The 13875-nt window shown below is 44.1% G+C and overlaps 1 protein-coding gene across 22 annotated transcripts in view; it reads left to right on the forward strand.

Annotated features, from left to right (window-relative positions):
* The window catches only part of ADGRL3 (adhesion G protein-coupled receptor L3), a 548667-nt gene that overhangs the window by 124322 nt on the left and 410470 nt on the right, over positions 1-13875 (forward strand). For all 22 annotated transcript variants that reach the window (XM_081176098.1, XM_081176093.1, XM_081176095.1 and 19 more), the window contains exon 2: positions 857-922. The gene's annotated coding sequence lies outside the window, so the exon portion shown is untranslated. The remainder of the gene's footprint in view (positions 1-856; positions 923-13875) is intronic.

Below are 13875 nucleotides of genomic sequence, written 5' to 3' on the forward strand. Positions count from 1 at the left end.
GAAGCACATCAGCCACTGACTCAATACTGCCATCTCCACAGGGACATAACCGTTTTCCCGGTGGAATTTTTTGAAATCGACCCTCAAGTACAGCCGAAGGCAGTATATTCAATCTTCTGAGAGTGAAAGCACAGCTGTATTTTGGAATGGTTAAATTTTGCAAATAGGGTGCCAAAGCGTCAAAATGACTAGGTGGGAAATAATCACACCATGGACAAACTTTCCTTACTGTGGCCAGATTATTCTGGCCACAGTAAGATTATTCTGTCGCTCGATATCATATGGGCACTGTCTAATTAAATTGTTTGCTTTACTGAAGCCCAGTGTTAGGAACTGTTGTGGTGATAAACCAGAAAAATAAAGCTTTCGGTTGACAATTTTAGTCCAAGTGCTCTCATGACAATTTTGTGATACTAAAGGTAGTAGACCGGTGCCACAACTGTGATGAAGAATAGAAGGTGAGAGGTTTGTGTGTGAGCCAGATTTTGGCATTGCGCAGGGCACTGCTAGAATTTAAGATCCCAAGGCCTGCCACTCCTCTTGGGCTGCACTGGGCTGCTTTGACCATCAATGAACTCTTCTACCCTCCCAAAGGGACTGTTGACAACAGAGAGCAGCACCCAGGAATGCATTTTCCATCCCGCTCGAACCCAGTAGGAAAGCTAATGCTCACGAAACTCCCATTGTCATGCCTCAATTGTTCATATTAAACCCTTGCATACAGTATGATTGCACATGATACAGTTGGCCCAGCTGTTTTGCAGACAAGCATGAAAAGACTGCTCTATACTTTGTGATAATTTCTTGGAGACTAGCGCGTGTAAGCATAATTATTTCTTCTCTCTTTCCTCCTCAGAAATGCTGAATTCGGTAATCTGCAGAAAAGATATATGGATTTTTAGCAGCTGAAGAACAAATTCAGGTAATTACAGCATTTATTCTAGCTGGATTTAACTGCTGCGAAATAGTTTTGGAAAGCCATGAACTTAATTGTATCACACTACCTACCACACAAGTTTTCATCTTGTAGATCCAACCATAATTCTTTTCAATGCTTTTTGCTTACATATCGAGAGATACCTGGAAAAATCTGCATTTTTGTACTGTATACAAACATCACTTTGGCAAAGTTACAGTAGGGATTTAGGGGGGGATGACTCAAAGGCTTCCCAGAAAAGGTGAGTTTTGAGGAGGGTCTTCAAGGGCATAAGAAACGTGGTTGCACAGAGCCACTCCTGGAGGCAGTTCCAGGCATCATGGGCTGCCAAAGGGAAATAGGTGGAGCTTTTTCAGGGAGCAGGAGACCTTTTGGTGACTGCAAGTGATTTTGTTGTTGTTGTTTAGTCGTTTAGTTGTGTCCGCCTCTTTGTGACCCCCTGGACCAGAGCACACCAGGCACTCCTGTCTTCCACTGCCTCCCGCAGTTTGGTCAAACTCATGCTGGTAGCTTCGAAAACACGTCCAACCGTCCACTGTTGTCCCCTTCTCCTTGTGCCCTCCATCTTCCCCAACATCAGGGTCTTTTCCAGAGAGTCTTCTCTTCTCATGAGGTGGCCAAAGTATTGGAGCCTCAGCTTCAGGATCTGTCCTTCCAGTGAGCACTCAGGGTTGATTTCCTTAAGAATGGAGAGGTTTGATCTTCTTGCAGTCCAAGAAAACTCCATGGACAAATACAACTGCAAGTGGTAGAGCTGGCCATAGAATCATAGAACTGCAGAGTTGGAAGTCACCTAGTCGAACCCCCTGCAAGGCAGGAATCTTCCATCCAACGTAGGGCTTGAACCCACCACCCTGAGATCTAGGGGTCTCATGCTGTACTGGTTGAGCTATCTGCATGATTCAGGAAATGAGAGCAGAGAGATAAGTGCTGTGGCTGGTTTCTGGATGCAGAGGTGACTATTCCAGGAGAGGCAGGGGAAGACAATGAGTAGGAAGGAGATGAGGAGAGAGGGAGGTGCCAAAGTCCTGGAATAGGAATCTCAGGTGGAATGAGGATGCCAAGCAGTCAGGGCACACGCAGGGCTAGCTTTCTTCTAAGCAGCCTCATCACACTGCTGCTTTGTATTCAGCTTAGTACCAATGAAGACACCTCACTTTTACCTGTGGACTGCCATCTGTTCAGATTTTAATTTGCTCTGAACTAATTTTAAAATGTATTTTAATTAATTGACTGCCTGTTTTTATGTTCTTATGTCCTTTGTATACTGTGTTAGTTTTATGATGTTAGCTGCCCTGAGCCTGGCTCCGGCCTGGGAAGGCGGGGTACAAATATTATTAGTATTATTATTTACACACTCACTGCTGCCAAACCATATCTTAGGATGTGGGCAACTCAGCAGGATTTCAGAATCAGATTTTAAGGTTTATATGGATGCGGGTGGTTCTTCAGGGAACCTTGCACCAATCTGTGCTGGGTTTCAAAGGTACCGTATTTTTCGCTCCATAAGACGCACCTAGTTTTTGGTGGAGGAAAACAAGAAAAAAAATATTCTGAATCCCAGGAGCCAGAACAGCAAGAGGGATCGCTGTGCAGCGAAAGCAGCAACCCCTCTTGCTGTTTTGGCTTCTGGGATAGCTGCGCAGCCTGCATTCGCTCCATAAGATGCACACACATCTCCCCTTATAGAGCCTTATAGAGAGAAAAAATATGGTAATCACCAGGACTTTGAATTGGGCCCAGACATGCACTTGTCACCAGATGTAGGTGTGTGTGTGTGTGTGTGTGAGAGAGAGAGAGAGAGAGAGAGAGAGAGAGAGAGAGAGTGTGTCACTTTTTGTACCAGTTTAGAGTGTGTTGTAGTTGCCTAGCCTGGGTGTCATTAGTGCATCTCCAGACAAGGTTACAGATTGTGTAGCAACCTAAGGTGGTATAAAGCACCTCTGGACACCTGGTCCTCCCCAGTTCTCTCACCCACTTACAGCATTTCTCTCCAAACTGGATTAAGCTTGTTCACTTTCAATCAACCCCATTCCAGTTACAGGCACCTGTTCAGAATTTTAGCAGCCTCTGTGGGACAGGAAATGAGTGTTTCTGCACACTGATGACATTTCAGGGCAAACCTCCGGATTATGTCACTCAGCAGTTTCAGGTAGATGTTAAATAGAACAGGACCTTAGGGCATCCCAGAGGCAAAAGGGATGAAAGGAGAAGTCCCCCAGCACCATCTTGCCAGATGCTTCTTTGAAGAACAAAGTTATACTATGTTCACGGCATTCCCATGATCAACCTTTAATAGTAGATCTATCAAAAAAGCAGATAAGGTTGGCCTCACATTCCTCGGTGTCCAGCCATTGTCCATCTAGCTCACTATTGTCTACACGGATTGATACTTTTTCCCAGCCTGACCCCGAGGAGCCAGGGATTGAACCTTATCCCTATGGTTATGCAACCTGCTCCTGGGCTTAACTTCTGGACAGAAGTGCACACTCCTCACTCCTTGACCCAAATCAACACACACATACACAGATGCAGCACTTGTGCGTTCCCTTAAAATACTCATTTTACAGAACGTAAGAGGAGCTGTGGGGACGCGGGTGGTGCTGTGGGTTAAACCACAGAGCCTAGGACTTGCCGATCAGAAGGCCGGCAGTTCAAATCCCCGCAAAGACGGGGTGAGCTCCCGTTGCTCGGTCCCTGTTCCTGCCAACCTAGCAGTTCAAAAGCACGTCAAAGTGCAAGTAGATCAATAGGCACCGCTCCGGCGGGAAGGTAAACGGCGTTTCCGTGTGCTGCTCTGGTTCACCAGAAGCGGCTTAGTCATGCTGGCCACATGACCCGGAAGCTGTACGCCGACTCCCTCGGCCAATAAAGCGAGATGAGCACCACAACCCCAGAGTCGGTCATGACTGGACCTAAAGGTCAGGGGTCCCTTTACCTTTTAAGAGGAGCTATGCTGGACCATCCAGATGCCTCTGGCAAGGCCTCAAGCAAAGCATAAAGTCAACAGCCGCCTCCTGTTGTTTGACCCCTGGCAATCGGTATTCAGAAGTGCAGTGCCCACGCCATTTATTTTATTTTATTATTATTACATTTATACCCCACCTGTATTATCCAAGGAGCGCAAGGTGGCATACAGGGGTCTCCCCCTTGTCATTTAATTCCCACAACAACCCTGTGAGGTGGGTTTAGGCTGAGAGGCCATGGCTGGCCCAAGGTCACCCAGCGAGCTTCAGGACCAAGTGGGGCTTCACACCCTGGTTTCTCAGGTCCTAGTCCAATGCTCTAACCACTATGCCATTTTGGCCGCATGCCTAATATCCCGTGATTGACACCTCTGCCCTCCATGAATCTGTCTAATCCTCTTTTAAAACTCTGTAATGTAGTGGCCACCACAGCTTGTGACTATGAATTCCATTTGCTCAGGCTGACATATTTATGCACTTCCTCTCCATCCTTTGGAATCCAGGAGATGGTTTAAGAGCCGTATAAAACCGAAGCCATGAAAACCACCAAGAAAACCCTGAAGCTCACTGAACAGCAGCTTTGTGGTTCCAGCTAGCTTAGAGTTGTAAGGATAAAGAGGGCAGGAGGAAGAAGGATGCATCCTGACCACCTTAGATGAAGGATAGGTGGTGGTGGTGGTGGTGCTTCTACTAGTACTATTGCACCTCCCCCTTCTCCCCCTCAACAACAACAACATCCTAATAAAAAGAGCAATGGAGGCAGACCATTACCTATGGTCCCAACCTAGGACAGAAGTGGGGTAGATTCTTCGTTGCAATCCAGCGCCCTTCCATACCTGCTTGCAGGTAACTCAGCATCAGACACAGCACATTCTTACTGAGGCCAAATCTCTCTATATTTCCTCCACCTTCCTGTTCCGTTAATCAAGACATACATGCTTATGAATTTTATCGTTTAATGTTTTTATGTGTACATTGGGGTACTTTTATAGCTTTGTTTAGAGTATGTAATGTTTTAATAATATAAATGTTTTAAGTCTTTTTTTACCAATTCAGTATATTTTCTTTTAATTGTCAAATAATTCTGTGTACATTGCGGCAGCCTTTGGCTATGTGCAATAAAACTGACTGAGACTGAGACATACTGTGAGTGGAGCACAGCACATTGTCCCCATGGGGCATCCTATATGAACTTGGAAGGCCCTGAAGAGTTGAGCTGGTAGAGTGATCTGGGTCACCTTTGACTACTGCATATCTTAATGGCTATGTGCAGCTTAATGGGAATGAAAGAACCACACATATTTGGAGCTGCCCTGGATCCCACTGACAGGGTGCTTGGTCCGGAAGTTCCAGCTGGTGCAGAATGCCACAGCTAGAGTGTTAATAGAGACAGATTATTGCCAGCACACCCCTCTGGTGCTCAAAAGCTTGTCCTGGCTGCCCATATGCTATGAGACCAGGTTCTAGGTTCTTGCATCAACTTACAAGGCTCTTAACAACTCTGAGATCCCAGGGGGAGGGGAGGTCTCTGTTGGTGGTCCCCCCGGCACAGATGGATGTCTCATATCTTCAAGAAGCCATGCATTTCGTGTAGCCTGTAGAATTCCCTGCCAACGGAGATTAAACATGCAAACTCCTTGCTGAACTTCAGGCATATGGAAAATACTTTCTTGTTCCGGTAGGTTTTTGGGGATTTTGTCTTCAGGTTTATGATAGAATTTTATTTTATTTTTCTCTGCATGGTTTATTTTTATGCACACAGCTTAGAAATGCTAATTATGATTTAAGTGGTCTATAAATTCCATGAATAAACAAATGAAATCCTTTGCTCTGCGTGGTATTAGATCTCAGTTTGAAGCTCTGAAAGTTGTGGCCAATACTGTGCTTAGAAGAACACCAGACACCCATTTTGGGTTTAGAAAATCTCTTTCAAGCGTGAGTGAGCATTCCACTTACCTCTCCCTCTCCAGTACCTGGGCTTCTGTTCCTTGAGGGCGGGGTTGGGGAGGAAGATAATTCATCACATTCATGCTTTATATTCTGCCAGTTGTTTATTTCCACCGTTGCAGGTATAGAGAGGTTACAACCATCCTTTGCGTTTCAATAGCAGAAATTACTTTATTTCGTTTAACTCGTTAATTAACCCTCATGTTCCCTCAAAGTATGCCCTGTTGAATTGTGTGTCTTAGTTGCAGCACTTGTCTCAATTGTCCTTCAAGAATATTTTGCAAGTTAAATTCCACTTCCAGTTGGAATAATTCATATTTCATTCATCTTTAGCATTGCGTCTTTCATTTGGCCTGCAGTGAAAATAACACATTCCCAAAGCTATCATCTCAAATAGCTTCATGTTATTATAATCCAATTCCCTTCTCTTGCTCTCATATTTAATAATCTAGAGGTAGGAGCTGTTGATACTTCTAAAGGGTTTAAATCTCACTCTAAGCTATATTAAGCTTGACATGATAGTTAATATTTCTGAAAACTTGTAGGGTTTTTATATTCTCTAAGTGCTGCTGTCACACACGGTCTTCCGCACCATATAGATTTTGATGCAGACAGTTAAATAATTGAAATAGTTACAGAGTTCCTGTATCTTCTAGGAAATCTCGCTCATTAACGGAGGGTTTGTTTTAGACTTTTGAAAATAGTTTACATTGAAAAATCTAACAATTTAATTACTTTTCATAATCATTACTTTAAATATAATGATATGCGGTAGCTCTTTTCTTTTTAGAGGAAGCAGTGCAAGGAGATTCTTGACATTTGGCCTCTAGGAAGCTTGATGACAACCGTCTGGTGAAAACAGAGATGTCTGTTGTGTGTCTATGAACACTGCAAAACTAATAAGCTGCAGCTGAATAATTCTACAACAGGCAAATATAATCCCATGCAGAAAGGGAACCTAGCAAAGCCTAGGAACATCCTTGGACTGCACTAGATCACCACAATGCGTGTTTGTGGTCTCAAGCATAAAAAGAGGTGGTAAAAATCTGCCTTGTTTAGACACTGGATGTTGGAGGAACGGGATCCAGAGTTCTAAGACACAACAGGGCCATCACTGGGACGAGCATCCTAAGCACGAAGCCCAGCAATACTGCATGAGATCCGTGAAAACAGTGCTCCCTTGCTGTCTCACAGGGTTTCTGGCACACTCAGGGAGATCAGCCATGCTTGGTCTCTTTGAGCATGCCAAAAATGCGTTGCAGAGGCCACCCCAGATGCTGTGATCGGCTCTGGAATTTTGGCAGGGAAGGGAGCACAGCGGCCTCCATCCAACCAAGGAGGTTCCTTGATTTCTGGGTTGATTCAACATGCAGAGATTGTGAATCGTAGCATGGAATAAGAGAGGGTTGTGATGAAAGTGTGGTGCTAAAGAAACACTTTGTTTTCATGCTTGACTGCATAACTGTGAGCATGATAAACTGGACGGCAGTGTATCAGAGAGGATAAACTGGATAAGGGCAAAATAGAAGTACAGTGGTACCTCTGGTTATGAACTTACTTCGTTCCGGAGGTCCGTTCTTAACCTGGAACCGTTCTTAACCTGAGGTACCACTTTAGCTAATAGGGCCTCCCGCTGCCGCCACGCCGCCGGTGCACAATTTCTGTTTTCATCCTGAGGCAAAGTTCTTAACCCGAGGTACTGCTTCCGGGTTGGCGGAGTCTGTAACCCAAAGCGTTTGTAACTCAAGGTACCACTGTATATTTGAAGAATTCCCACTCAAATTGTATTTCAAACTTCTGTTTCTATTTTGCTCCTTTTCAAAACACTGTTTAGAAATGTTCCGCATTTTCCCTTAAATGTCGCTGTTCCTGTGCAAATAGCAGGGGCCTCTGGCTGAGTAAATCAAAGTTGAAAAATCATGTTTTGAGGGTCATGCCCTATTATATTTTGAGTCCATTGTGGATGGATTTGAATGCGTATAATGCGGAAAGCATGCGACAGAGAGAACGGTGCCAACCTGTGACATCTGAGAGGAAAGTGAGCTGTTTGGGCTTATTCAGATGTGCAGTGGAACACTTAGCGTCTCTGCTGTATGTGACGCCTCCAAGCTTTACAAAATTACTTATTCTTGGCAATGGAAGCAGCTAAACAAATGTAAACAGCAATTTGAGAGCCCAGTCCCCTGGATTAAAATTTCGTAAACACTCCAGCTAATTGCATTCTTGTTCTCAGTGTACTGAAGGCACCATTTAGCCAAAGCATTTGTTTACTGAATTTTGTTTATTTTAATGAACATGAATCTTGTGGCGCTTTGACTGGGGCATGGTAGGATCAGCATGAAATGCAAATCAGAAAGGCTTGTCTAATGCCATAAGTGTTTACATTACAACTAACTCTATTAGTGGAGAACCTTATAAGTTGCTTGCTTATGGAATCCCCGGTGAGGAGTGATTCTTCCACTGATGTGACTGGGAAAATTAATTTTGAAAGTCAATTATTATTTATAGCTCTTTTGTAAACGTAAAGCTGGAGGGAGGGAGAAACCATGTTTTGCACATGTTGCATATGCGGCTTGTGTGTTCCTAGAGCTTCACAAATTGTGTGCTTGATTTTAGTGATTTCAGTTTCAAAAACCAAGATGGCTGGTACTGGCATTAAATGAAAAGTAGAGCTACATTTGGCTGTTGTGTTGGATTGGTTCATATCTTGTCCTTCAACATGTTCTCAGGGTGGCTTAGAGCAATTTTAAATTACAGTGAAACAAATCAAAACAAACAATATATAAAAACTCCACAATATAAAAGGACTATGTTAAAAACTGTCAGCAAAAATATTTGATTTCATACTTTGATTCCAGAAAGAGTCATTGGGACAAACTTACATGAAAACTGCTCTTTTGGAAGATTTAAACAAAACCGGAGTTTGCAACATCTCCCATCTGCCCTGATTCATTCATTCATTCATGAAATCATTTCCATCTTGCCTTTTGGCCCCAAAGTAGCCCAGAATTGCAAGTGAAAACATAGCGCAATAAAATCTGTAGGGGAAGAGATGGAATTGCAGGCTTTGATGTCAGCTTAGCTGAGAGGACCTCAACTTTTGGTTCCTCCTCTCCTCAAACTAAAAATTAGTGCCTGAGTTTGCTTCCCCCCACATCCCTCCCAGTCCCTTTTCCTTTTGTGTTGGGTCTTGTCTTATATACTGATATTTATAAATCACCCTCGGAACCTTTGTTTGTTTGTTTGTTTTTGCTGAATGGAAAGCTGCATCAAATAAATACAAAATGAAACAGTTTTCTTTAAAAAAAAAAACGAAGTCAGCTAAAGCATGACTCCTAGAAAGCTGGGGAAATAACCCAAATCAGCTCGAAGACTTGATGAAAAGGAACAGAATGCTAAAAAGTCAACAAAGAGAGAGCCAGTCATGGGGCTCCACAGTCTGGTGGGTTCGCATGAGTGAAAAAGCCCCCTCCCATATTCCAGCTGACTGGAGGTTTGAGGATAACAAAATGTGGAGCAGAACGTCAGAAGGACACAGTAGGTGGGATGCTCGTGGCCAGTCGAGTCCAGGCCAATAGCAGCACACAAATCAATTATTTACAAATTTTACATTTTTCATTAAAGAAGATGGGGTTCAATGTTGGTACCTCAAACAGTGGTTTGGCTCTGTTTCAGCTTCCCTGACCCCATTGGCTCATAATGTTACACCTCTTCAGGGACCTCTGTTCCAAACACAAGCAAAGGAAACGCTGGATGGAGGCCTCAATTTACGGTCTAGGAGTAGATCAGAGTAGTAGTAGTAGTAGTAGTAGTAGTAGTAGTAGTAGGAAACGCTGGATGGAGGCCTCAATTTATGGTCTAGGAGTAGATCAGAGTAGTAGTAGTAGTAGTAGTAATAATAATAATAATAATAATAATAATAATAATAATAATAATAATAATTTATTACTTATACCCCACCCATCTGGTAGGGTTTCCCCAGCTGCTCTGGATGGCTTCCAGCAAGAGATTTAAAATACATTAAAACATCAGTCATTAAAAACTTCCCTAAACAGGACTGCCTTCAGATGTCTTATAAATGTCAGATAGTTGTTTATTTCCTTGACATATGATGGGAGGGAATTCCACAGGGCGGGTGCCACTACCGAGAAGGCCCTCTGCCTGGTTCCCTGTAGCTTTGCTTCTCGCAATGAGGGAACCGCCAGAAGGCCCTCAGTGCTGGACCTCAGCGTCAGGGCAGAACGATGGGGGTGGAGACGCTCCTTCAGGTCTACTGGACCGAGGCCATTTAGGGCTTTAAAGGTCAGCACCAACACTTTGAATTGTGCTCAGAAACGTCCTGGGAGCCAGTGTAGGTCTTTCAAGACCAGTGTTATGTGTCTTGGCGGCTGCTCCCAGTCACCAGACTAACTGCCGCATTCTGGATTAGTTGGAGTTTCCGGGCCACCTTCCAAGGTAGCCCCACACAGAGCGCAGAGTTCCCCTTGTAGTCTACCCCAAGGCTTTGCCCAGCCAGTCTGCACCTTTTGTCACAGAGGAAATGAGAGGACCCACCAAGGGGCATTCAGTGTGGCCAGCAGACAGCTGATTATAGCTGCCTCCTGACCCATTTCAAAGAATCTCCATGATTTAAACTTTTAAATCATGCACTTTGATGTGATGAGTTAACACCATCATAATAATCATCGTTTATTAAATTTGTATCCCATCCTTCACCTGAAGGTTCACAACAGAAAAATACAAGATGGGAATACAAAATACTGTATTTTTTGCTCTATAAGACTCACTTATTCCCTCCTAAAAAGTAAGGGGAGATGTGTGTGTGTCTTATGGAGCGGATGCAGGCTGCGCAGCTATCCCAGAAGCCAGAACGGCAAGAGGGATCACTGCTTTCGCTGTGCAGCGATCCCTCTTGCTGTTCTGGCTTCTGAGATTCAGAATAGTTTTTTTCTTGTTTTCCTCCACCAAAAACTAGGTGCGTCTGGTGGTCTGGTGCGTCTTTTAGAGCGAAAAATATGGTATGTAATAAAACCAAATAAACAAAAAACACCAAAAAATGCCTCTGATCTGGTATAGACGGTCACAGTGAATAAAAAGCCTTTTGCTTGACAGTCACACCTGTAAGGATGAATCAACGTGTCAACATGGCAAGGCTGCAAATAACCAAAGCCAAATCTCTGCAGAAATATATGCCATGTAGGTTGGGAAGATAATAATAAACCTATCCCTCCTTCATAGTAACTTCCTGAAAGGTATCTTTACATTCCTTAAAACCATCAAGTTATTGGCTGCTGTAAATCTGCACACAAGACACCCATCTCCCTTATGGGTTTATTTGCTATGCAAAATCTTCTGTACAGAAGTTGTGATGAGGACTTCCTTCAAAACGAAGAGCATGGGGTTTATGCCTGACAAAGAAACCTAATTGGTGAGATGTTTTAAAAAACTCCTCTGGCTTCATGGAGCTACTAAGCAAAGGCTTCTGTCTCCTTTGCAAGTATGCTAGTGACTTGTCTTCCAAGAGCTGGGGTTTCGGTTTTGTTTTGTTTTTGAATACCTCAGCAGGCAGGTTGACTTTTTTTGCAGGTTCCTCTCAGCTCATCGGTGGCTCTCGAGCCGTGCAAATCTTCTGGAACTGCACGTGCTTGAGTTTCACGCAGACTTCTTTGACAGCAAAAGCATTATCCCGGCCTACATATGACAATTTTGCTTCTAGGCTCCAAAAGGCTTGAATTTTAATAAAGAGGAAATTAGCACGAATGGAAGAGTTGAAATGGAATCCCTGTAGTTTGTGCACGGATGTCTCCGTCACATCTTGGCTTTGATTTGTACACAAGTGATTTGGGGTAGCCTTTATCTGGAGCCATAAAATATGGCAAGCATGCAATGTTCGTTTGTGGGGCTCTTGTATCCTGAAGGGTTTGGTGAAACAAAATGAGAGTCCGCAACATAATAAAGATGGCGGGGGCTCCTGACTATAAGAGTGGATGCTGAAGCTATATCTCCCCACATCCACCCCACCCCTTTGAGCCAGCGCAAGCAACTCGTTGTTGTTGTTTAGTCGTTTAGTCGTGTCCGACTCTTCGTGACCCCCTGGACCAGAGCACGCCAGGCCCTCCTGTCTTCCGCTGCCTCCCACAGTTCGGTCAAACTCATGCTGGTCGCTTCGAGAACACTGTCCCACCATCTCGTCCTCTGTCGTCCCCTTCTCCTTGTGCCCTCCATCTTTCCCAACATCAGGGTCTTTTCCAGGGAGTCTTCTCTTCTCATGAGATGGCCAAAGTCTTGGAGCCTCAGCTTCAGGATCTGTCCTTCCAGTGAGCACTCAGGGCTGATTTCCTTCAGAATGGATAGATTTGATCTTCTTAAGCAACTCATACATATGGCTTAAGCGAAACAAATCCTGCTCAATCTATACCCAGCATTATAGCAGATGATAATTCGGGTCAATACCAAATCAATAATTATTTATATATGTATACAATGATGAACATTTACGAGTCCTTTGCTGCTCTTATAACTTGGGAGGGTGAAACACCCCCCCCCAATCTAATTTTAACATTTATTTAAGATACTTGAGGGATTTAGAAGCATGCAATTACTGGAATAGTGAAATGATTATGTGTGGCAAAGTTTAGCGTTTAAATGTAAATTACAGAGGCAGCTGCAGGATATCAATAGACATATGGTGGAAATGTAAATATATCCCCCGAAACTGTACATAAACATTCCTAAGCAACGATATTGAGAGAAATTTCCGACAAAATAATCCATTAAAGCAATTGTTTCTCAGCCGGGTAAAACGAGTCTGCGTTTGTGTTTTCAGAATGTGAATCCCTCTCCGCAGGAGCTGTGCAGAGTCCTGCTTGGTCTTACGGCATCTTCTAGGGTTACTCTGAGAAATGTTGAGTTTCGATGATAAATTCTATTCCGTTTTCCTGATGCATAAAATATTCACCAAGTGCATTGGGATATCTTGCCAAGCCCGCTCCTAATTGAGGCATGGCGGCATGACTTAATTTCCTCCTTAGCTGGAGTTGGGTTTCCAGTTGTTACTATAAATAGCACCAACCACGTCTGCAATCCACACGAAAAACTTGTTAGTAATCCTTCTGAGGTCAGCGAGATTACTTTTCTTGTAAGGCTCCGGCATTGCGATTGGATTTTTCGCAGGGGAGGAATTTGGGACGTTCAGGGATGCCGTCGGAATCCTTAGCATCGCTACAGTTTCCTCATTGGTATGACAAGAAGATTAAATGTCTCAATGCACACTGTAATAACAATCCAAAGATGAGGTCGTTGGGGGTGCAAGAGATGGCATCTCAATTATAAAAATAACTTTAAGACGCCCTTGTTCGTAAAGTCTGGGATCCATTCCCTACCTTTGCATGTTTGTCAGGCATACTTGCAGGAGCGAGCCGATGTTTTCTTCTGTCAGCAGTGCCTTGTCTCCATTAGGTTTCACTTTCAGAGGGGTCTGCAACCTTGGGAAAGCATTTTGGAGGCATGAGGGGATGTTGGAAGGGGGCAGTTTTAGAAGCCTTGTATGCGAATGAATAGGGACGCAGGTGGCGCTGTGGGTTAAACCACAGAGCCTAGGACTTGCCGATCAGAAGGTCAGCGGTTCGAATGCCCGCAATGGGGTGAGCTCCCGTTGCTCTGTCCCAGCTCCTGCCAACCTAGCAGTTTGAAAGCACGTCAAAGTGCAAGTAGATAAATAGGTATCACTCCGGCAGGAAGGTAAACGGCGTTTCCGTGCGCTGCTCTGGTTCGCCAGAAGCGGCTTAGTCCTGCTGGCCACATGACCCGGAAGCTGTACGCCGGCTCCCTCGGCCAATAAAGCGAGATGAGCGCCACAACCCCAGAGTTGGTCACGACTGTACCTAATGGTCAGGGGTCCCTTTACCTTTACCTATGCAAATGAAAGACCACACCTGGTGGTTTGCATCCCATATGAAGTACAAACCCAATTCTGAGTTAAGATACTTGCCGTTAAGAATAATAACTACGATTGAAAATAACATG

Source organism: Podarcis bocagei (assembly GCF_964188305.1).
Source record: "Podarcis bocagei genome assembly, chromosome: 17".
NCBI lineage: Eukaryota > Metazoa > Chordata > Lepidosauria > Squamata > Lacertidae > Podarcis > Podarcis bocagei.